We start from the raw sequence: 25,029 nt of genomic DNA on the forward strand, positions 1-25,029 counted from the left end.
GGAGGAAGTTGGGGGGGCAGAGGGGGTGGGGGCGTGACGTTGCAGATGCATGCTACCGGGTGGAGAAGCAGGAGGAGGAATGTAGCTGAGGGAGGGGAGGGGAGCGGGGGAGAGAGAGATTAGGGGGGAGGTCGGGGACCCCCCACTTCCCTCCCGTCCCCCCCCGCGCGAGTTCTTCTCGCATCCACGCGCGGGCATGCACACTCCGCCCCGTCCACAGAGCGCAGGGCCAAGTGGCTGGTGGGAGCCCCGCGCCTGCAACTTTGAGCGGGCAGGAAGAAAAAATGGGGAGCGAGAGGCGGAGTGCGCAGCCCTCTAGCCCTTGCAACTACTCCGAGGCAGGCCATGGGGGGGGGAGAGGAGAGGATGTGGGGTTTTTTGGGGGGGTTGGGGGAGAGGAGGAATGGTGGGCATGGTTATAATGGTGAGACTTCTCCCCCCCCCCCACCTCAACGCCGCCACTCACTCCGGACCCCACAGAAGTGCATTTGGCCCGTGGGATAAGGCGCAGTGTAAGCAACTTTCGAAGTGCGTTGCGAGGAGTAGCTGAAGGATCCCGATCAGCCTCTGTGTGCCCGCCCGTCCATTCTGCCCCACGTAACAGCGGGGTGTATATACGGTGTATATATACACCTATGTAGACAACTGGCTACTCAAAGCAGGCCAGACTGAGGGAGCTCCCTGTTATCTGCTGGGCCCATGTCGGGATCTGAGCAGTTTCAGGAGGCGGTTTCCTTGTGGCCTGGGCCAGGCTGGGTTTGAATCAGGGTCTGCCCCAGAGTCTTGCCCTGCTGGCCTTCAGTCCTGGAAAAATGTGAGATTTATTATTATTATTTATTTTCACCGGTTTTCCTTTGCCACTGAGCAAGGGCAGCCTTCCTCTTACAGGTCTGGGTCTGGGGGCTTTGGGGCCAGAGAGTGCAGCGTCTTGGTGGGGTTGGACCCTTATGCCTCTCCTTTTGGAACTTAACTGACAATGCTGGAGCTGGTGCAGATTGTCGGGGAGCTCAGAAACCCCTTCGAAAGAAAATGAAAGAAACAATCTAGGTGTCTTTAATGAATTTTAATGACTATAGTTGCCATTTGGCAATAAGAGCTACTTGAAAGTTGTGGTCCTAGGTGGAATGGGGGGTGGGGGAGCATTCCTAGGATATTGTGGAAGTAGGAGAAGCATCTCAAAAAACTATTATAAATAATTTATAAAAAAAGCAAGGGGAATGTGGCATAGGGAAATGGCAGTTGCTCAGTGGTAGAACATCTGCTTTGCATGCAGAAGGCCTCAGGTTCGATCGCTGGCATCTCCAGGTAGCGTTGGGAAAGACTGCCGTATGTTCCAATGTTCTTAACTTTAAATGTCTTCTTACCATTCCCTCAAATTTGCAGTGATGTGCAGTGATGGATTTTTGTGTTTGTGCAGACAGAAGCATTGGGTTTTTGGGGGAAGGGGGAGCTTAAACATTAAAGATAGTTGTGGTAGTTCAGTCTAATAAATTCCAGTGAAATTCAGAATTCCACTGTAAAACAAAGTTGGACTAAGAAGCGAAAGGAATTAATTTAGCCCCCCTCCCCACCACCCAAAGGACACACATGCATTTTTGGAGGAAGGGTTAGGGGAATACCACCTCCTTGCCCCCTTCTATTGCAACAGATTGCGCCTTGCAGAAAGAAACATTGTAGCACCCAAGGAGAAGCCAGTCGCTCTGAATTTTTAAGGTGATTAATCCCTTGAGGGTTTTTAATTGGGTGCTAACATGTTTTGGATTCCTCATTGTTTCTCCGGAAACAATATGAGAGCACACAGGCACACTTCCTTTGAGCGCAAAAGCATTCACAGAAACCGGAGTGAAGAAGGACTTGTAAGATTGGTAGTTTATGAGTAGTCAGAAGAACTTGCAAAAGTAGGGTTTTGTTTCAGAATTTTTTTAAACCTCTCTGAAATGTTACATGTACCTTAGAGGTGTATCAGCTCTGCCTGGTGTATAGAAACTGGACACCTGGCTTTTGGGTGCATGGCGAAATTCCCTCCTATCACCTGCAAATACCTGTAATATGGAATACTGTACTAGTAATGTGGACTGATACTGGTCTTTTACAGCTAATCTATTGCAACTTCCCTGGTGAACTGTCTTCCTTATAAAAGGAAACAAAAGTTTTGTAGGCATGTTTACTTACTACAAATAAATCTTAAGGCTGCCAATCTAAGATTTTGTAATATTCTATAATCTTAGTAAGCCACTGGATTTTCTTTATCATTTAAATATGCCCTGGAAGCTGGGAAATGTTTAATGATATAGGCATTTAGCTGAATAGCAAAGGTTTATTTTCCATTGTGGATTTTATTGTTGTTAGTTGCTTTGGGCACTTTTCATTGCAAGGCAGGCTATGAATTTTAACAAATTCAGTGGACTACAAAGCACAGTCTTCCCAAGTTTGAGATTTTCACAAACAAGAGCTGCAACCCTTTATTGTCAGAAGGGTAGATGATCTTCGACATTCACTTTTAAAATTAAATTTTATGGAATATAAAAGGTTGCTGATTTGATTTGTATATTGGAACAAAAATGTTTTAAAAAAACAACCAGGAGCAAATTCAAGACACTTCAGAAGTGTGGAAGTGTCGGATTTTAAAAACATGGATATTGCTTTCAGCTGAGCAGTGTCAATTTCAGTTGTGCATGGTTCCTACCATTTAAAGAAAAATAGTAGTTTGCTCAGAAAGGCTAGTTTTGGATACAATCTGGAAATAAAACTATAGTTATAAATTTTGCTATATGGAGGAAGTTTCTGCTGTGTCTATGTGGCAATAGGTCCTTCAAAAATTCATAGCTATGTATTGAAGAATCAGTTGGGATTCTTTTTTATTTGCAATTAAAACTTCACTTTAATAAATCTGTTATTGGTAGTGCGAATGATCTGGGGGGAGCAGCAGCAAGATAGGGCAACAATAAGCTGTTGTGAGTTTCATGGGACTTGGTTGACAAATGCTTGGAAGTGGGGTGTGGAGTCTTCTTACTTTCAGTATATGTTAACTCTTCTTTTAATTCAACATGGCATTTTAAGCACCAGATTCCAAACTCACCTCCTTCCAAGCTAGCACACTCACTCTGCGTGTAAACGTTTTTCTGTGCACACATCTGGCACCCAGGTTGTATTTTGGGTGGGGATTGTGTATAACAATGGGTAATGCAAAAGTAACTGCTGTGCCTTACTCCAATAAGATCAGTGTATGGGCTAGGCACTATAGAAGTGAAGGTTGCAGCTGCTGCTGTATATTTCTACAATAGTGTTTTTGTCTTTTGTCTTTTTCTTAATTAACGAAACATTTATTTTCATTTTCAGAAAGGGCATTATATGCTTAATATAATTCTCCTTGTTACACCAGCATTCCACCAGTGTTTATGAGATCACTTGTATAATTTCCCACTCGTTTGTAGTGAGTAAAAATTTCCCCATAAAGAGCAGACCATTGGCAAATGGCAATTGCATCCTAGTTCCCTGCTTGTCCACTTGATGCAAAAGAAAGAGATGAGGATAGCTGTGTGTGTAGCTATTATATAACTGTGTGCTGTAGTTTGGAGTTGCAAACAGAGGATGGAGTATGGTTTCACACAGCTTTAAGATAAGTTCCACACACACATGCACACACATTTTCAGTTTAACAGTACACCATAAATATTTTATCTCACAGTAATTTTTTCAGACTTCCCAACCCAATCCTCAGCAACATCCTAACAAATTCTTGGCTTGCTGCATTAGCTTTCAGATAGGTTCCTGCAGGGCAGTGGAACTTGTGGCCTCTAGTTGTTGTTGGACTTCATCTCCCATCAGCCGTCAACCAGTATGACCAATGGGCGGGGAATTATGGGAGTTGTAGTAGTCCAACAACATCTGGAGAGCCACAGGTTTCCCACCCCAGGGTTGCTGGAAAGCACAACTGCTGATTGGTTGGCTAGCAAGCAAGTGGATGAGGGGACGGACAATTGCTTCCAGAATTATTGTTTGCAAAACTAGGGGAAATATTCTGGAAAAACCCCATCAGAATTTTAGCAGTATAGTGTGTGTCCATTTCTTCCCATCTTCTCCAATTTTGCCCTCCTTTCCCCTCCTGTTCTCTCATATGCTAGATACAGTCATGTATACTTTATGTGTCCCACTTATTTCTACTGTTATGTTCATTTTGTTGCAGGCGCCAGTTTCCTTCTTTCTCAAAATAAGAGAGATCTTACAGCTCTAAAGAAACTCCTTGATTACGGGATTCCACATCACTCTTGGACACTATGGATTCTGCCACAGTGTGCTATAAGGTAAGATTTTATGTTTGTCAATAGTGGGGGGGGGGTGTGGAGTTCAGAAGAGGTTAGTTTGAATCTGGGTGCAGCCCCCAAAGCTGTTTGGATTCAGTTGTCAAAGTGAGATACATTTGCAGTGCTATCTCCTGCTAGAGGAGAGTGATTGTCTGCAAGTCTTTGCCAGTCAACGCTACAACTATTTAACAGGAAAATATAATACGATTCATTCTTTACTGATGTTGGTTAATGCCCGGGAAATATTTTCTAATCCAGTTTAGGTGGTTAGATCACTTTTCTTTCACCCCACATGTTGCAGAAGTCAAGTGTTGAAAACTTGTTTTTTTCAGAAGCACACCACCAGCTGAAAGATTATTCACCTGGTCATTCCTGTTGTCTCTGTTCTGGAAGCTTTCCATGTCATGCATAAGTTGCAGAAAGACTATTATTATTATTATTATTATTATTATTATTATTATTATCGTATTGCCTTTCTCTATAGCCTGCCCACCCCTTGCATTAGGGCAGTCCTAGTGCCTTCCAGGTGGTGTTGGACTCGAATTTTCATCAGCCCCAAGCAGCATTGCCAGTGGCCAGGGATGATGAAAATTGTAATTCCAACAACGTCTGGTGGCCTCCACATATTCCTCAGCCCTGCATCAGGGAACCAGTTGCATGGTGGAAGCCTGAAGTTTCAATCTTTTAACAAATTATACATTGTTTTTGTCCATTTGGAGAGTCCATTCTCATAAAAAGCAGCTTGTTATTTGTGTTTTTTGATTGAACTGCATATTGTATGGAGGCGGTGTTAGAGAATTCTGATTTTCTGTATTCCTAGTTTAAGACTTGTGGTACCTTCCTCTGAGTTGTGTGCACTACAACATTGTGTTCACACAAAATGCTTTTCTCGCCTTGCACTCAATGAGACCATGCGATAATGGCTACTTTTGATCTTGTAATAGTTTAGCTGCCATTCACGCACACATAGCAAACAGAAACCTGTGTTTTACAGAACTGACATTTTGGATGCAAACTTGTAGCTTGAATTCACAAACTCTGGTATATCCCCTGCCCTCTATTTTAAATAAGTATTACCAAGCCAGGTAAAATGTTCATATGCTGTAGAAGGCAAGAACTGGAATGTTCTCTTTGTGCAGAAATGTGAAACGAGCGAAATGCAAACAGCAGAGATAGTTGACAATGAAAATGCAAATAAGAAAATGCATTGGGTGGAATAAAATTAATTTCAAATGGATTTAGCCCTGGTCCACAAACAAACAAATTTATTTCATGAATTTCATAAAATGGCACTAGTAAGTACTCAGAGAGTGGTAAGTGGTCTTTGTTGGAGTTGTGCTGAGTGAGGTGGCTGCTGAAAGGCAGCTGATTTTTGGCGTCATGAAATTGTTAGTATTTGTTAACTAATTTTCACTGTCAGGAAGTGTGTGGAGGTTGCTTTTGAGACTTTTCTAACAAAATAACTTGGCTGCCCTTTTGAGTACTGTGCACCTTGTCTTGGGAATTGGATTGCCACCTGCTATTTCACACTATGGGTTGGCCTTTGGTTTGAGCCAGTGTTTATTTCTGTCTCTCTTGAGAGGGGTCTTTCCCCTTTAACCAAATAACCCGGTGGTCTTAAAAGTTCTTGGGCAGTACGCTGTTGGGAGAAACAAGATAACTTGACTTCTGACATGAATGTGTAGCACAACACACTTCCACATGCTGCCACTTTGCTAAGTTAGCACTGGGCCATTCATAAGCAGAGCAGTTGAGAGAGACGGTACCTGGAGTGCATGCTGCGCTTTCCAAAATGTCTTTCTCCACTAGTATTTTGTTCTGTTCTATTTTTTTGTTTTTTCACTACAGCAAAAGACCAGGAATACACTAAATGAACTTAAAGTTGATGAATTATCTTACTGAGCACTGTCTATATGCATACCCAAAGTGCATTGCCTCCGACCTGTTTGCTACCATAGTTCCGATTATAGAATAAAGAGAGCGTGCAGTTGTGGATAAAGAATGTCTAATGCACATAGGGGTAGCCAATGTGATGCTCTCTAGCAGTTGCTGGAGTCCCATCCGCCCTGGTCAGCATGTTCAATGGTCAGGGATGATGGGAATTACATCTGGAAGGGACTGTTGGCTACCCTTAGGTTTGGCGTTCAGGAGTTGCTGAAAGCTGTCTCTTTCCCCCACCCTCCATTGACGCTGCAGTATTCTGTGCATCCAGACTAGGTTGACAGATAGTTAATCTGCCAGTAGCAATCTACTTCTCCACATAGATTACACTTGCTAGAGTGAAGTGCTGGATGTGCTAAAATGTTGGCACAGAGGGGACTAATCCAACATTATGTTGACAAAGTAGAAGCTTCTACAGAGAGTTACATAGTCTAGTCTGGTTTCTTCATCAAGACTGTCATAGACCTAAAGAGTTCCTGACAGATGCCTGTCTAGTGTTTAATTGAAAAGCTCCAAAAAAAGAAACCCCATAGCCTCACTTTCCAGGTTGTTTGATTACTGAGCAACTTGTTAGTTAATGCATGCTAATAAAGGTGTTTTCTGGCTGTGGATGTTACGGTTAGCAGGTTTCCTTCTAGTATTTAACTTGAAATCAGCTGCCTGTAGTTTTTTTTTTTTACAGCATTGCCTGTTGTCCTACTCTTAGATCATTTTTCACGGAGTTCAGAAAAGCATTTTAGTCTTGCAGCAATTCTATAAAGTAGGCTAGACACAGAAATAGTGAGTGGTTTAAGGCTACCATCACTTGGAAAGCTTTGTGGCGCTCTCAAGCACCATTTGGAGTGGGGAAAGGGTTAAGCATCCCTTTCACCCTCACTAGAAGTGGCTGTTTCTGTTTTCAGGTTTGAAAAGGGTCATTGAGCTCCTGTATGCTTAACAACCTCCTTGCTCTGTCATGCTGTCTCTTTTCATAACGCGGACAATGGTTCTCCATCTTGCTTCCGGTGCCATTTCTGACCTCTGAATATCATCAGCTCATCATCCTTGTTTTCATAGCTAGTTTCCTCACAGCATGGAAAGTGGGGAAACTAAGTAACTGCTTATGAGATGCGCCAACTCCCCTAAGGTGTGTCTCCTGCTGTTAGTGCCCATCAATGAAAGACAGAAATGCAACTTTAAATGTGCCTGTATGGTCCTCGTAAAGGGATTGGAGGTCATGAAGGGAGGTGGATGTACAGTTTCATCCAAACTTCCTGTGCTGTTCTTTGTTCACCTGTGAGCAGATGCTTTCTATCTGAACTGCATGTTTCGTCTTTTACACGTTTGGAAATGACATCTTTCACGTAACAGAAATGTCTCTTTTGCACCTATTAATCGGCACGCAACGAAATTCCATGACTGTTCTGAGACAGCTTGAATGTGTGTGTATAAAATCACTGATCTGGCTCCCTGCCTTAAAACCATCCCAGCTTTGTAGTGTGGTGCCCATTATACGCTGCACCCTATCTGTGCAGAGAAATCTTGCCCCAAAAGACAAAATGAAATCACAAACGGTTCTTTTATAGTTCACTTCAAAGGACATATCCACCCTTCCTTCCATCCTTTCCAAACTGTGTTGTTTCTGCTTTGCTTATTATGGAATGTTTCCTTTGTAAAAATAAAAAATAGAATTGAATAATAAAATAAAAAATAGAATTGAATAATAAAACAAAATAAAATTTATTATTATTATTGTTTTATACCCCACCCATCTGGCTTGGCTTCCCCAGCCACTCTGGGCGGCTTACAGCATATCTAAAAACACTTTATAACTAATTCTGCTGTCTTCCCCTGCCCCCAAATCCCAGTGTTCCATAGGAAAAATAAATCATTTTCTAGGGATGCTTCATAGGTTGGCATGTGGAACTGCCTTGGGGCTTTCTCTTCTGAGGAGGGGCATGTTTGCACACCATCACTATAACAAATGTCCATAATTACGTTTTACATAGAAAGGTCCTGATAGCAGAGGTTACGCTGACAAGACTTTACTTCCTTCCTTGCTGAGAGTCCTGAGAAGTCTATTCATTGTTGACATGAAATTGGAAAATGGGAGTGTGTATGTTGTCTCCCATAAGTGCATAGCCCAGAAGAAGAAGCGGAAGACTAAGGGTTCCTGCCGGCTGTCATTATTTTGCAGGAGGGATTCAATCCGTACTGAAACCTCAGGTTTGTTGCTCTAGCACAGGGGTCGGCAAGGTTTACCTCACCTGGGCCGGTTCACTCCAGCAGAGATCCCACCATGCGCCAGATTGCACGTGCACCCGCGATTTCTGGCATCTGCTTCTATGCAGATGTGATTTCCGGCGTCAGCACAGACGCGATTTCTGGTGCTGCGGAAGCGAGTCCCATGCCGCACTGCACTGGTTTAGCGCAGTGTGTGGGGCCTTGCCGAGCGGACGGCTCAGTTCGGGGGCGACTCGTGGGCCGGTTAAACGACCCCCAGGGGCTGCTTGGGACCCCTGCCCTAGCACAACAGATCTACTGTAACAGAAACAACAGCTGACCTTTTGCCGTTTTGAAGGTGACAGGGAAATGCAATGAAAAGTTCAGGGTGAACAAATGATTAATGCGAAGGGATGTAAAGATCCACAGGCAAATGAGGATGAATGCAGAATAAATGCTCATTTTCATATAACAGTCCCGGAAACAAATCAGAACAATTGCTCAATAAAGACAGGACATAGTCTGTGCAAGCAAATCAAGATGAATGCTAAATAACCAGTTCGTCTGGAGGAAACTTGGGAGATAGGTTGAGCAGGGATGCACACAGCTTCAAAACCTAAAATCGCAAAGGATGGTACTGAAGTTGCCTCTGTGTGAAGTGAGAGAGAGAGAATGGATTGTAGTGTGTTAATCATACTCAGAGTAGACCCATTGAAATTAATGGAGACTACTAACTTGGGGTCATTAATTTCAATGTGCCTACTCTGGCTGCATCCAATTAAGTTATACTCCGTGCGTCTGTTGAACAAAACTAGCACAGAGAAAATGAAGCAGAGACCCCACAATTCAATGCACACTATTTAAAGCTCTATATACTGTATTTATTTTACTTAGTTAGAAATTCGGATCCTGGTTCTCAGGTACAAGAGCCCGTCCCGAGAGGAGTGTAATTGCAGCTTAATTTTAAACATGTATTTTTGAGAACTACTAATACTCAATAATATGTTTCTTTAATATAAAACTGTATATGAGTTTTTTTTATATAAAACAATCCTCAGTTAATTGTCTTTTTCTTTGTCTTGTATACTCATGAGAGTATATTCAGTGGGCAGTGCTTAAAATGTTCACTGACTACAGTTGTACTAAAAATACAGCTCTGTTAAATTTAAGCCAGACGACATTTTAGGATCCCCTACTGCGTACATGCATATGAAAGTAGTTGTCGTGTTTGCCCTGGTGGCGGCGATAGAGCCTGTGCAAACTGCTGGAGTCGCATGATCTAAATAGTGAACTACATTTCCCAGCAGGCCTTGCGGTGACTGACAGCATTGTTTCCCTTCCTCACCTTCACTTGCAGAGCGGCTGCTAACTTGCATTTAGGGAAACGGATTGGGTGGTGCTCAAGGGGTTGCTATGCCGCCTTGTGGCTGTCTGAAGCACTGCAATCTGTGATGTTGAGCAGAGCAGGAACATGCTGCCGCTGCTATCAGCTCAGCATACGATATGCACTCAAATTGGTTTAGGGTGATTGCCTCTTTATTATTGGGCCTACATAAGGTGTTGCAAGGAAGGACTCTTTGCAGACAGGTGATAGGTGTTGCTGTAGTGAATACAGATGATCTTCTATCTATTGTGTATATTTTAAAAATACACTTTTTATTATTTAGTTGTCATACTTATTGCCACATATGCCAGCAGGCTTCCCCCCAACACAGGAATACAAAAACATCAGCATTAACTGTTTAACTGTTTCTCAACATCTGGTGCACTCCACATTTATACTAACGTGTCTGGTTCACATAATCTTTACTCCCCGCTTCTCCTGAATTGTAGTTTTCTTAAGCAGTTTGGTGGAGGTGAAGCTGCATTGTGTAGCCCTGTTCTGCATGCATAGAGGCTGTGTCGGTGTAGCCTTTTATCATGCTTCCCTTAACTTCCTTTCCTCTAAAATGGCCTCTTCAACTGTCAGCCTTGGATACCAGGACTCCCTGATACCAGTTAGACCGCAGTGGGGAGAGGCAGTGGCGTAGCTACCGCTTGGGTGCCCGGGGCAGCGTGCGCGCCCTGCAGTTGGGGGCGGAGTGAGCTGCCCATGGGGGCGGGGCAAGCTACCCATGGAGGCAGGGCTAGCCAGGGCAGGACGCGCTGCGTGGAGTCTCTCTGCAGCCTTCCCTTCAGCTGTAGGGTGGCTAAGGTGGTGGGCGGACGCAAGCCCCACGCTGCTCGAAAAAGCAGCGCAGAGCTTGCAGGCAGTCCGTCCGCCACCTCCCCCTCAGGAGAGACATGTGGCTCAGGCACTCTGCAGGCCCTGCGGTGTGACGCCCAGTGCCCCCTGCCTCACCTAGCTACGCCTCTGGATTAGGCAGATTCATGGAGGAGAGGACTGTCAAAGGCTACTAGCCATAACTGTGCTGTGCCTGCAAAGTTGCAGGCAGCAACGCTTCTGGTTTCTGGAAATCCCTCGAGGGGAGAGTGTTCCTGCAGTGGCGTAGGAAGGAGTGTGGGGTGGGTGCAGCAGTTATTTTTTCAAAAACACGTTTTTGCCATTTTGTCACCCCTCCTCAGTGTTGGCACCCAGGGTGGACTGCACCTCCCCGCACCCCCTTTCCTATGCCGCTGGGGAGAGGTGGACAGAGATGGGAGTGATCCCCTACTTCCTGCCTCTAGTTCTGCAAAATTGATCACAAACAGTGCCTAAATATGTACACTTTTATTTTCTTTAAATGTCTACATTTCACACAGTGGACAATACTTTCAATACTTCGTGTTACAGTTCAGAGTGAAGGCAATAGGGTTTTCATGTTGCAACTTGGAGATTCCCACCCTGTCTTAACATCAATGGGGTGGGAAATGGGCAATAGATTTGGATGGAGAACCTCGCCAGGATTTGGGATCCTGATAATAATAATAATAATAATAATAATACGCCGCCCATCCGACTGGGTTTCCCCAGCCACTCTGGGCAGCTTCCAACACATATAAAAACATAATAAAACATCAAACATTAAAAACTTCCCAATCCTGGGCTGCTTGGAGACCTTCTGCATGCAAAGCACGTGCTCTGTCCCCGAGCTGCACCCCCCCGCCCCAGTCACTTCCTTTTCCACACACTCCTCCCTTGCACATTGCTTATTAGAAAACTCCGTGTGTTTGTTGCCCTTTATAGAATAGGAAGCCTGTTTCAAAACACCTTATATATCTATGCTCAGCTCATAGGCTGTCCCTTATCTAAACAGGACATTTGCTTTTTGCTCAGACCCCTCCCTATCTAACAGAATCTTGGTTTCTTCACAAAGCTGCCCTTGTTCAAACAGAATAGTATTAAACAAAAAAACAAAAAAAAATCCAAATGGGTGTGTGGAAGAAACAGAGGGCACAAGCTGCAGTGTTTTCACAACCTAAACCGTTTAAAGTCAGAATCAGGACTGTGCACTACAAAGAGATCTGTAAAATCTATCAAGTTTCTAGCCCTGTGTCTTATGGAGCTATGCTGCTGGAAGCTCCAGAACAGGCTAGGAATACAGTGCTAGCTCATTTCCCCCCCCTCCAAAAAACCACAGTTCTGCACATTTTAGAATTGTAATTGCAGGAATCTCATGTAAGTTATTGAGGTTGAATGGTTATTAAACCTCAATAAAGAGGCCTGCTTTGGCAGCACAATCCTATGCATGTTTACTCGGAACCAGTTAAACTGTGTTTCATGGGAAGGTTTTAAAATGTTTAATTATGTCTGATGGGCGGGGTATAAATAAAAATTGTTGTTGTTGTTGTTGTTGAATAGGATGTCCCTATTTTCACCGGAGAAATGTTAGAGCTATACTATTTATTGCTGCCATATTATCCTGAAGTCTGAAGACTCCAATGATGTATAAACAGCAATAGCAATAAAACTGGTTTCAACCAGCAGCATAGCAAGCGATCTTAATAATAAATGAGAATAATTTTATTATATGTACCCCACCATGTTACTGAGCTGCTCCAGCCACTGTGGGCAGATGGTGGGCAGTTTCCAGCATATACAAAAACATAATAAAACTTTAAAAACTTCCCTAAAAAGGGCTGCCTTCAGTGAAGGCAGCAAGTGAAAAACTGAAACATCTAAAAGACCTGCGAAAATGACCAAGCTCTTCATCTTTCATTGAGAAGGTACCATGAGTGAGTTCGCCAGGAAGGTCTCCTTGGGGAAGCTGGTCTAGAATAGGGGTGCCAGAAAAGGTTCTGCTCCCCAGTTATCACCTGTCTCACATCTGAAGCGCCTCATAGTCAGGTTCATATTGAAGCATGTCCAGGCTGTTAACACAAGGGAAGAAAGACAAAGGCAAGTGCTATCACTGAATCATGCTTGAAAATAGATCATTTGCCGGTCAGTGAGATACACAGCACCTAACTGGTCCCAGTCTCCCCTCTGCTGTAATTTGGAAGAACTGCAGTTTTGGTGCAGTCTTCAAAGGTAGCCCCATGTACAATGCACTGTGGTAGTCTAAGCTAGGGATGTAGGTGGCTACAGATACCCAGATGTAGAATTAATACCTCTTGTGTTGCTCATGCATGCTGTAGTAAACTCTTTGGAGCACGAGGATGAATATCTCCTTCTGCATAAATGAAAGAAAGTTGCTAAGGTGTAAATGGAGAGTTGTAAAACCTACATCTAGGCCTGCATTTGCTAAAGAGTCATTGGGTTGAGTTTATCAACCTCAGTTCTTTAAGTGTAAATTGGGAATAGCATTGGCCTGCTTCAGAGAGGTGTTGTGAATTCCAGACCAATAAAGGCATTAATACACATAGCAAATCAATTGTACTATATGATAAAAATTGGTAGTGAATAGTAGCAGATGAGGGGGAAAGGACCCTTTTGCTCCCTCCCTTCCTATAGGTAAAATTGCTTGGGAAGTGACAGGAACTACTCTTGATGCAATAAAAGACGCTTGTGGCCCCCACCCCCCAGTCTTGTGAATGGCTTGACAGGTGTTGATCATTGGGTGGTGGGTGGAATCTTTGAAAGGTGTGCTAGCAAAGATGTAGGGAGCTATGATCTCAGTGGGTGTCACAATAATTCACAAAAATAATTCACTGCACAAAAAGGAAAAAAGACAGCTGTCACAGAGAATTAGGGATACAACAGGTTAAATGGTAGATCCTTCATAGAGCTTTGCTTTTACCCAGAACTCGCCTGCCTGCCTTCCAAATGGGCAGAGGTGTAGGTTGCAACCACAGGTTTACCTGTTTTACCCCAAGCAGCGTCATCCCATTGCATCAGATTTTCAAGCATGTTTCTATAAATATGCAACCAAGTATTGTGTTCAAGGTCTTAAGTTTGGAGTTAGCCAGCTGTGCTCCCTGGAGTTCATGCTGCATTTTCTGCCAAAGAGCAGAAAGGACTTTTGACTTAACCTAACCGTAACCCAAACCACCTGCCTGTTACTCTGATATGACCTACCTGCCTATTTGAACAGCTAGTGCAAGTACCAAAGGTTCAAGCCAACATCTTTTTCCTGCTTCTTTCCTGCTTGTAATTCTGTTTGGGGATCATTAGCTTTTCGGTTAATTTAAACTTGTGTGTTCTGAGCAGAGGGGATTCTCTTTAACCCGGGGGGGGGAGCCAGTCTTGGTCCATCAGTTTAGTCCATGAGGCCATTTCCCCCAAACAATACCTGTCAGCCAGCTGTCGTCGCTGGGTGATACCAGCTGATGTGGGAGGGTGCACTTCTGGTGTGTGCAGCCAAAACAGCAGGATTTAGCCCTGCTCAGATCCCTCCCAAATCAGAGTAGTAAGAACTCATAATCATAGAATTGTAGAGTTGGAAGGGACCATAAAGGTCATCTGGTCGAAATTCCTGCAATGCAGAAATCTTTTGCCCAACATGAGTCTTGAACTTATAACCATGTTGGTTAAGAGTCTCATGCTCTACCGGCTGAGCTATCCCAGTGACCAATCTAAAGACCCTAGGAATAGTGCTGCAGGGTGTAAACTCATTTGGTGTTGGACAGTTTTTCCCAAACTTTTTTTTTTTTTTGCCGTGGGCCACTTGAGAACTGCTGAGGGCCTAGGAGCTAAATGGCACCTTAAACCTTGGTTATGGGCTCAACAACGGAATGTTTAGGTCACATTTTTAATAACAAGAATACAAAGCTGAAAATGAATGAACTGCAGCTAAAATATTATGTTCCTTTTTCATATGGTCTGGTCCTTCCCCTGCCCACTGCCCTAATGTTCTTAAGGGCCTCTTCTCCGGTCTTCAGAGAGTAGCTGGAAGTGGGGAGGCAGAAAAAGGCCCTCCTTTCCTTCCACTCTGCAGTCTTGATCTGAAATCTTAGGAGCAGTACTGTGCCCAGAGCTCAGAAACTGCTTGGGCTAATGAATTTCCCTGTCGCAAAATGCGCCTAGAACAATGGAAGTTTCAAACACTGTGGCAGGTCACCCACTGATTTTTCTGCCAGTTTTAACAATTGTATCGTGCTGTGCTAGATGCTGTGTGGTTTTTCATTGCATTTTCATCGCTTTCATTTACAGTTTGGGAACCCCTGGCATAGGATATGTGCTGTGAGATAGGAAATCCTGCCTTGACTTCCTTGTTTACCTCACCAGGGACCCCTTTGGATGCAATCTTAGTAGCATAGGAGCAACTGCAATGATTGGGGGCCTTCACATTGGAAGCTGGGGGTGCAGGTGATGGCCATTCCAGCCAGTCCCTTGGGAGTGGGAAGTAGTCATGCTGGGGACCCCTCCCACATGTCCTGGAGCTTCTGTGCTCGCATAGCACATGAATGACAAGAAACTGCAGTGACTTCTATGCTGCTTGGGTGATGTCAGAAGGAGCCATAATTTTCCTTAAAGGAAGCTGCTTCCTCTAGGCTTGTCTTTTTTTTTTTTAAGATATTTATTGGAATTTTCAAAAAATAAAGAAAAACATTTAAAAAAAAACAATAAAAAACACATAAAATTTGCATTTCTTACTGTCAATAACCAATTTCCTTGACTTCCCCACACCTCCCCTTCTTGTATTCCAGTTCCAATTTTTAGCTCAGCAAGTTCTTGTCCCCAAACTTTACCTTATTTTCTCTAATTCATTTTAGTTAACCAATTTTAACTTATAAATCTCAATCTTTATAAATCAATACTTATCCTTAAAAATCTTTTTCTAAGGTCAGCCCCAATTCCCTTCCCCAAAATCCCCATTTTTATGTTAGTGGCAAAACCAAATTAAATGAAACAGAATATAGTTATACACCCTTTGGATTCCCAAAGCCCCACCACCCCCTTTCCCGGTTTCGAACCCCAACAAAAGTCCATCAGTCCATCTGTAGTCAGCCTGGCGACCTCACGTCCGAGGCTCTCAATTCTCTCTCAATTCCTCTTTGCCGGTTTTTTTGATAGTCCTTTATATTAAACTCCAAATCTTGAAGGAGCTCTGTCCCAGTAAGGTCCATGTTTCTTCCAGCCAGGCCTCCATATTTAAAAATGGAGCCAAAATCTTGTTTCTTACTTCTCTTAAGTCCAAATGTCCCAAAAGCTCCAGTTTCCACTTTAGCCAAGTTTATATTCCATAGGTCTTCAGATCTCCACACAGAGAGATCTCTCCATTCTCCCTTCTTCAATTCAAACCAAATTTTCATCATCCTGGTCTTATTTTCCTTTATATCCATCTTAACCGGCCTCTGGCTCTCCTCAATCATCTGTGGCATTATAGCTCCTCCTTCTTTTTCCTTCAAATCATCATGTTCCTGTTTCATCACATTCTCAGATTTCTCAAATTTCTTTTCTTGTTCAGCTGCAAAATTTTTTAAGTCAACTGCAAAACTTTCCTGTTCAACTGCAAAAACTTGAGTCAAGTCCCTCCCAGGCTCAGCAACTTTGTTTACTGTTCCATTCAGTATTGTAACACTTGTAGCCAAAACATCACTCTGTTCCTGCAACTTTCCCAGGAGAAAAAAAGTCCTCTCCAGTTCAGCCAGTGTTTTTCCACTTACAGCCATTTTTGTAATGTCCTAAACCCCCTCTAGAGGGATTCTAGTTTCTTAGTATCTTCCAGTTCCAACCCAAAAGTCAAGTTAGCCTTTTCTTCTTTATTTTTAACAATTTGTTACCAAATTGTAACGAATATAACCAGCAAAGACAGCAGAAACAAAGTTCTCCTTTTTCCCCAACTTTGACAGCTAGTTTGACAGCTGTCAAAGTCTTTATATCTCTTCCGCAGGCTCTCTCACCGATCGCTCCCAGGTCTTGGGGGAGGGGTGAATTCCGTTCTCAATGTTAGCTCTTATCCTCCAGCACAATCACTTAAATTGCCAAAACGTGGAGTTAATTGCTTTTATCCACAAAGAAGAAAGGTATTCTCACAACCTTAGTTGTAAAATCCTTGCTTTACGATGTTTACAAGGCGGGTAGGTGGACTTCCTCTTTACACCTTACCCGGTCGTGCCTAATTCCCAAAGAAAATTTCCCTTTTAAGTCCAATTTCCGTAATTACTCATGGGTTGTTGCTTTTAATCCAAATGTTCAGAGAAAGAAGTCAGCGCTCTCCGTCCATGGCATGCGGCTTCACTCAGCAGGGGAAGCAGTCGACTCACAGCACCGCACCGCTCTCCGTCCCCCGTTCCGGAGCCTTTAAAAAGGCTCCTTCGCGGGTCGGGGGGGTGCAAATGGTGCCCGCCGAGTCACCAGGTCCACAGGCTTCAGCGCCTGTGGTTTCTAAGGGTCCCCGCGTCACCGCCGCGGCAGGACCCGACCCCTGCTGAGCCGATTCCCTCCGGAGCTCGGAGGGAATCCGCCATTAGGCGATGGCGCTAACCCGGAAGTTCCTCTAGGCTTGTCATGTCTCCTCAGGTTCAGGTCCTGAGATGAACGAGGTGAAGTGTGGGAACTCAGGGGATGGTGCCTGGCAGATCAGAGGGTAAATCTTGGTGAGGGGAAGACTCTACAAACAAATAAAATAATATTACCTTTAAATAAGTTTAAAAATGTATTTTTCCTGCAAATAGTTCCCATCCAGTGAACAAGGTCATTAGGACTGAAGGGGTCATTAGGGTTGTCAGGGGAGGAGAGTTAAATAAAATGATAGGAGGAAATTATTCAAATATTGGGGTGTGCGAAGAAATTTTCATAATCATACATTTAAACTGTATTTGCTCTCATCCCAAAGGTGAGCAATAGGATTATTTCCTAGACTAACATCTCATTAGACTCTTTGCCTATGGCCAAGTATACACAGCATGCTAAACCATAGTTAATAGTTTACCATGGGCACAGTGAATACTCTTGCTCTGCTCCTCCTCTCCCATGAGTGGGAGGAACAAACAATAACTTTTGGCTTCGTTCAAACCAGGGGTCATGGTTAGTTCTGCTGCAAACAAAACCTTGATGTGAAGGCAAGATTTGGCTTGGAGCAAAGCAGCAGCCACTTGCATATTCACGGTAATCCATTAGAGGACAGTAGATCAATTATCTTTATATCTGAAAGTAATGCAATAATTTTATATGGCTTGTCTTGACTGTGGTTATTGCTAGCTTGCAGTGTTTTCTGTTGAGCAGCTTCAATCTAGCAGCTTTGCAAGTCTCTAACAAAGTTCATATTGGACCCAACTCCCTTTTAAGTGCTTTGGGCATACCAGAGCCTCACTAATGTTGCATTAGAAAACCCAGTGTTGCACTTGCATTGTGATGCTATTTTTGCAGGCAGACATATTTAGCGCAAATGCTTTATAATTATCAACGCCAAGTAATTTTAACTCACAGAGAACTGGGCTGAAAGAAGCCTCAGTGTTGCTTCTATTTCTGCGGATCTGGCTTTAAAAGTACGGTGTTTCAGAGTGCAGCGTAAAACCGATCAGAGTGAAAGCAAACACCATGGTGGTAGGATAACCTGCAGGAAGGTAAATTATCTATTACAGTGGTAGCCTATTGTGGTGAGAAAGTGAAGGTGTTTGAGCAGTTAGAATATTAGGGACAGTTTTGGAGGCCTTGATTCAAATTCTTATTAAGGGAGGGCAGTTCTGAATATGCGCCGTTCTCCTGAAGTTGCCTTTTGGGCACTGCACATACCAAGGTACACTTGAGCTCCATGCATTTAGGGGTTTATAAGGGTCAACATTTAAGACATTTGCTGGGCCAGTCCAATATATTTTGTTGCCTGAGGCGGAGCTGCAAATAGTGCCCTCTTTCCCACACAAGCCCAGGGTCGTATAGTACCCAAGACTGCTGCTTTGGCACCTGAGGTAGAAAAATCCCACAAGCGCGTCTCCTCCCAACTGAGCAGTAAATATGCGCGTGTATTTATATGATATAAAAATATTTAACCACAATTCGCCTGCCTCTCCTGAAAGTTCAGAACCAGCTGCTGCTCCTCACTCTGCCAAACAGCAGGACTGGCTTTCAACCTCGCCAACCCCTGAGATATTCAAAATGCTGTTTTCGTGCCCTTCTAACTCCTCAGCTTGTTCCGAGCGTGCCGCTGCCTGCCCTCTCCGTGGGTCGCGCGCCGCCCTCCCATTCATCTGCTCGCTCGCTTACTTGTGTGCGGGGAGGGCGGGGGAGGCGCGCGCGCGCCCTTTTAACTCGCGTCTGCTCGCTTGTTCGCGCGCGCAAAAAAAAGAGACCTCTTTTTTTTTTTTTTAGCTGCAGAGGCTCCGAGCTCGGCCGCAGTGCGCTCGGGAAACCGGCGGTGGCGCTCGCGCCTCCCTTTCTCTGGCTCTTTCTTTTTTTCTCTCTCTCTTCCCTCCCCTCCTCCCTCCTCTTTTCGCTTTCCCTCCTCCTCCCCCCGCCTCGCGCTGCCTTGCCTGCCCGGTGCATTCTCCGATTAAAGGGAGGAGGAGGAGGGCAGAGAAGGAGCCCGGCCGCCATTTTTTTCCCCGAACAGAATTTAGCAGCAGAAAAACAGCGGCGGCAGCGCCACCTCCGCGCCCGCTGCGGCTGCCCTGCTGTCGTGCCCGGGCGGAGGGTAGGGCGCGAAGGCACAGGATAAAAGGGGGCGAAGACGGGGAGAAGGCAGCGCCGCAGAGATTATTGCACCCTGTGTCCCACTTTGAAGAAGAGCGAGCGAGAGACCCTCCTTTGCAGTAGGAGGAGGAGCGGAGGCACCGCAACAGCAGTCGCCGCCGCCACTGGGGGGAGGAAAGAGGAGCACCTTCTTTCTCCCCCGCCGCCGCCTCTTCTTCCTCCTCCACCTCCTCCTCCTTTTCCTCCGGGGTGTGGGGTTGGTTGCAAAAGAGGAGACAACCTTCTCCCCCCCCTCCCCAAATCCCTTCCTTCCCCAGCCCTTTTCCTGCCCGCCCGCCCTCCTTGCCTGCAGGAGAGCAGGGAGCAGGCGGGCAGGGAAAGGGGAGCCGGGGCTGGGAGGAAGGGGGGGAAAAAGGGGGAGCGGGCGAGAGAGAAAGAAAAGCAGCGGCGACGAAGACGACTACGGCGGTGGGAGAAGCAGAGGCGGCGGCAGTGAAGAGAACTCGGCTTCACTCGCCTTGTTTGCAAACTGCGCCCTTTTTATTTTTTTTATTTTTTTTGCACCGGGCCGGATCCGCCCGGACTCTGCTCTCGGCTCCATCACGTGGTAGGTGCCGCCGCCTGCTTGCTTTGCTTTCGCCCGCCTTGCTCCATTGCTGGCTTGGCTTGGCTTTCCCCGTTGCCCTTGCTCGGCCCTTCTCTCCCTGCCTTTGTTAGCGCGGCTGACTGGCTGCGCCCTCGGAAGCGCCCTCGGCGGCCAGAAAACAACTTATTTTTACCCCCCTTTCTCCCCCCCCCCAACACCTTTGCCCTATGTTTCCTATACCGTTGCTTTTAATTTCTGGTCCTAAGATGTACCCTCTATTTAATTATGTTTATTCCTCTCCTCCCGCCCCCCTCCTTTAAGCATAACAGCGATGATAATAAACTTCCCTGCCCGCTTTCCTTCTTCTCCAGCCCCCGGTGCCAGGCGCAGCCAGGCTCCCAAGTCTCCATGACGAATATTATTATTTTTTGCCCTGCTACTTTCTCGTCGCCGTCGTTGGTTGTTGTTGCGTGTTACGGGTTCGCAACAATCCGAGCCGTTTGCGGTGTCCTGCACCTAAAATGCAGCTCCCCTTCTCTTGCCCCCCCCCGCGGTGCTTTAAAAAGCCATGCAGTTTGGTGTAATCGCGCTTTATCAGGTGGCAAAAGAACGTTCAATCCTTAAAATCGATCGTAGTTGAGTGTGGGAAAAGGGGGGTGGTAGATTACGAGCACTCTAGCCGGTCTCTTTACGGTTGGGGGTGGAGGTGGGGGGGAGAAGCGAGAAAAAAAGAGGTGGGTTGACTTTGTTTGGGAATAGAGACGACCACTCCCGCAGTGCTCACTTTACAATAGAGTAAAGCACTTTGCACAGTCAAAGCGCTGTCTTAATGCCCACCATAATCGCGTCTCTCTCTCTGCCCTCCCCCGCTTAAGTGGCTTTAAACAAAAAACCTAGCCCGACTCTTTTGAGACTGGTGTTTGTATGTGCGTGTGCGCGCCTAGGCGAAGTATTGCGGCTCCATTGCATGAGCGAGGGGGAGGGGGAAGAAGAAGAGAGGCTGGTTTCTGATGGCGCCACTTTAAATTGAAGGCTTCCCCCTCCTTTAGCAAAGAAAAGAGAGCTTCCCAACTGGAGTTTCTTTCTCTTTGTGTTTAGTGTGTCTCTCCTCCTCTACCCCCTCCCCCTATTCATAAAACATGCACGCCTTCCAGTTTGCTACTTCTCACCAGCATTCGAACGCCGGCGCGCCCGAAGTTCCATCACAGCCTTCTAAACCCATCCCCAGTTTCCATTCTCAAACATCTTGCGCGTGTGCGCCTGTGTATGTGTGTGTGTGCGCGCGCCTGTGTTGGAGATCTCGCCGTCACGTGGCTGGTTGGCAGTCATTTTTTTGTGTGCGCGTTGTGGTGACTGCTTGCTGTTGTATGGGTAGCTTTGTTACTACGGTCAACAACAATGAATTTGTTTTCCCCTCCCCCTATTCTTTCTCCCTCTCTTTTTGGTCGGTTCGTTTCTAAACCGACTTTCATGTTAGTGGTGGTGGGGACACTCTAGCCAAACAAACTCTTGTATACGGTTTTGAAGAAACCAGGCACAAATTGCATAACACTTCTTTTGCATAATCTTTAACCCGTGGGATTTGCCTCTTTATTTTAATAGGGCCTGTAGATGAGGTGTAGAGTTGGGTCACGTGTAGTAAGTAGTATGATAGTTATGCCAGTAAACGTGGCTTCTGTCACCTTTTCACTATTCAGTGTACTTACTCTGAAACTTACTTGTAACAGCTTAGTGTATGTGAACATACCTCCCCCTTCCCCCATTGGTTTGAACTGCACAGTGGCTGTTTCATTTACAAACTTGGTTTTGTCTTAGTGAGCCATTTGGCATTTGATGTTGCTTGTCTGCCTTTTATCACTAATGATTTAGAATTGGCGGGAATATTTCCACCCCCCCCCTTAAACTGTAAACAATTTCAGTTCACTAAACTTTTTTGCTTAAAGATGTCAAATTAAAGAATGCTTTGTAAATAATGATGCTGTTGGTTGACTGGTCTGCTGCAGAATCATCTTAAAATGAGATATGTCAGTTAAAAACAAGGTTACAAACAAGGTTAAAAACGTGGGGTTTTTTGTGGGGGTAGGGGTTATCTGTACTGTAACTACTTTGATGATAAACTTGTTCAGTGCTACATAATTTTATTTTTTATCACATGAAATTAATTGAAATAACATTTCCCATTTTTATGGCTATGTTGTGAATGTTAAATTGACAACAATTTGGGCCTCTTTCTCTCAAGCTGTTGCGTCATGTCATGTGATGCTTGCTCTGTGTCTATGATACGTAATTCTAAAAATAAGGCTTAGGTAAAAAGCTCTCCCTTAGAAGTTAAAACATGTTGTGAAAGTGAAGGAGAGTACTTCTGGTTGCGACAGGCTCACAAAAATTCTAGAAGTCGATCCTTGTGGCTTACTGATCTACATAGAATTTTCTCTCTGTATGTGGGGTAAGATAAATATATGACTTTTAAAAAGAACTACTCTTTGTTGGAAAAATACTGTAACACCCCTGTATCAACAGATTAGACATTAAGGCTGTGATCCTAAAGGCAGTTACTAGGGAGTAAGTCCCACTTACCAGAGTGCAACTTCTGAGTAAATATGTGTAGACTTGTGCTGCACAGCAATTGGAGTTAGTGGCTGTCATCAAAAAGGAACTTGTGAGTGGTTGCTGTAGTCAGACATTTAATAAAATGGTGTTTAGGTGTCATTGGAAACTGTTTAACTTAAACTTCTGCTAGAATCTAGTGTAGCAGGAGAAATTCTGCCAACCAAGTAAGCTTGATACAGTAAACACCTCTGGGTTCTTGTCTACAATATGGGGGAATATATAGTGAAAATTTGGTAATGAAGGCACGGAAAAGTGAAATAAGTGTGACAGCTTGGGCTAGATTATATGTGTGTATTATGGTGTGTGATATATGGTTTAAAATGTCTCTATTTACATTTCATAATGTCACAATAGTGTTGGTTGTAGGACAGTGGCATTACGTAAATTAAGAGCGTGAAATCTGAGGAAGTGTGAAGTTTTTTGTTTCAATTAAAAGTTGACCTCAGCCCATAGGAGTCCTGGAAGGCAATGTGCCGGCAGATAAACAGGATTGAGTGCTCGTTCTCGGGGTGCAATTGGATTCTTATTTATCAAAACTGTACCTATGAATGCATCTATTCATGCGTTTCATGGATAGTGTCATTTCCCTCCTGAACAAGCAATCTTTTACGTACACAGGCTGTTGCTGAGAGTCTGTTTCTATAGGCAAATTGAATTATTTGGATTTATAAAATTCTGTTACTGCTTTCATTGACTTGTACTAAATTATTTTGGAGAAACTATACTTCTGTTAGGTATCTCCACTATAGTCCGCATAAGTCCCCTGGAACTTAAAACATACACACTTATCTGGGAATAAGTTCCATTGAACTTATATCGGAACTTAATTCTTTATACAGAATTGCACTCTTGTATCATAAGCTTTCATAGGTGAGGGCCTACTTTGCCAAATACATAAAGTGGGTCACAAAAGCTGAAGCAGCAATAAATTTGTGTTGCAAGTGCCAGAGGGTTCATTTTTGCCTCAGCAGATGGCTTCCCAACTAGAATTAGTTAACAATGTGATGCCTGTTTAAGAGTTAAGGCTTGGGTGCCCAATATATAATAAAAAGGTCTTTTAAAAAGAAATATATGGTGAATTCTAATGGTGAATAGATGTTAAATTCTGTCGACTTAATAGTACATGCAGGTTGCTGCTCACAACTTGTTTTTAATCTCATTTGAAAGGCCCTTGCAATCAACCAATCAATCATTTGAAAGACCCTTGTAATCAACCAATGACAACTGTCAAGAGAAACATGCATGTATTAAAAGTTTTTCACTCCTATTTTATGGTAGGGTCAGGCAGCTAGCAGCCTGGAAGCCCAGCCCAGCCCCCAAAGCATAACCTGGTGTTGCAATGACCTTCCTTACTATCGACCCCTTGTTCACTTTCTCCCAAGCTACGATAAGGACAAAGGGCTCCTTAACTCCCTCCTCTCTGGTGTGTACAGAAACTAAAGCTTTGGTACAGAGAGTCTTCTTTTCGTTACATACCTCGGCCACAGTCACATGATAGTGAAGCAACCAAAGGAAGTGTGGAGCTCTGCCAAGCCTCCCCAGCATGAATGGCAACAGAGGAAAGGGTTCAAGAGCCCTTTGCCTGTGTGTCTGGTGTCTCTGTTGTAGGAGTGAGTCAGTGGGTGGAGGCCCTGCTGCTTTCTGTTCAGTGCTGTTTCAGGGGCTGTCATGTAGAGGGTAAAGTCATGTTGCAGAAGGACAGATTTTGGTTGAATATCAGAGAAACTTCAGTGGCAAGAGCAGTTTGACAGTGGAACTAATTAGCCAGAGGGTGCTCTAGCTCTGGATTGAACATGGCTTTAAGATAGTCTACATGACTCCCTCCTGGTTTGTTATTCTGTGATTCAGTTGAAAAACATAGAAGGCGATGAGGGCTTTGCCTAATTTATTAATTATTACATACTGTGTATATCAGGGGTCAGCAAACTTTTTCAGCAGGGGGCCGGTCCACTGTCCCTCAGACCTTGTGGGGGGCCGGACTATATTGGGGGGGGGGAATGAATGAATTCCTATGCCCCACAATAATCCAGCGATGCATTTTAAATAAAAGCACACATTCTAGTCATGTAAAAACACGCTGATTCCCGGAACGTCCGTGGGCCAGATTTAGAAGGAGATTGGGACTGATCCGGCCCCCGGGCCTTAGGCCTACCCATGGTGTATATGGTTCTCCTGTCTCTCCATCCATCTCTTCATTTTATCCCCACAACTGAGAGGCAGGTTAGACTGGGAGATGGTGAATAGTCCATGGCGAGGTTACTGGATGAGTGGGAATCTGTAATTACTTGTATGTTGCCTTGTTTGGGATAATTGGCTTGTAAATACAATATACAATATATGCTTTGTTTTTAAACGTATCACCTGCCTTTCCATCTGCTCAAAGGTGGTGTGCCATTCAGTCAAAATCAAACGTATAAAATAAAATGTCCCCCAACAGCAAAATGCAGAGATAA

At 44.5% G+C, this 25,029-nt stretch overlaps 1 protein-coding gene across 4 annotated transcripts in view; it reads left to right on the top strand.

Moving 5' to 3' along the window:
• Positions 1-485: 485 nt before the first annotated feature.
• The window catches only part of KANSL1 (KAT8 regulatory NSL complex subunit 1), a 142,052-nt gene continuing 117,508 nt past the window's right edge, over positions 486-25,029 (top strand). Inside the window, exons 1-2 of one of the 4 annotated variants that reach the window (XM_053361606.1) lie at positions 486-619; positions 4,187-4,304. The gene's annotated coding sequence lies outside the window, so the exon portion shown is untranslated. Of the gene's footprint in view, positions 620-4,186; positions 4,305-19,221; positions 19,988-25,029 lie in introns of those variants that run through there. The other 3 variants (XM_053361608.1, XM_053361605.1, XM_053361609.1) reach the window with 3 other exon arrangements.

This window comes from Podarcis raffonei, chromosome 13 (assembly GCF_027172205.1).
Source record: "Podarcis raffonei isolate rPodRaf1 chromosome 13, rPodRaf1.pri, whole genome shotgun sequence".
NCBI classification, from domain to species: Eukaryota; Metazoa; Chordata; class Lepidosauria; order Squamata; family Lacertidae; genus Podarcis; species Podarcis raffonei.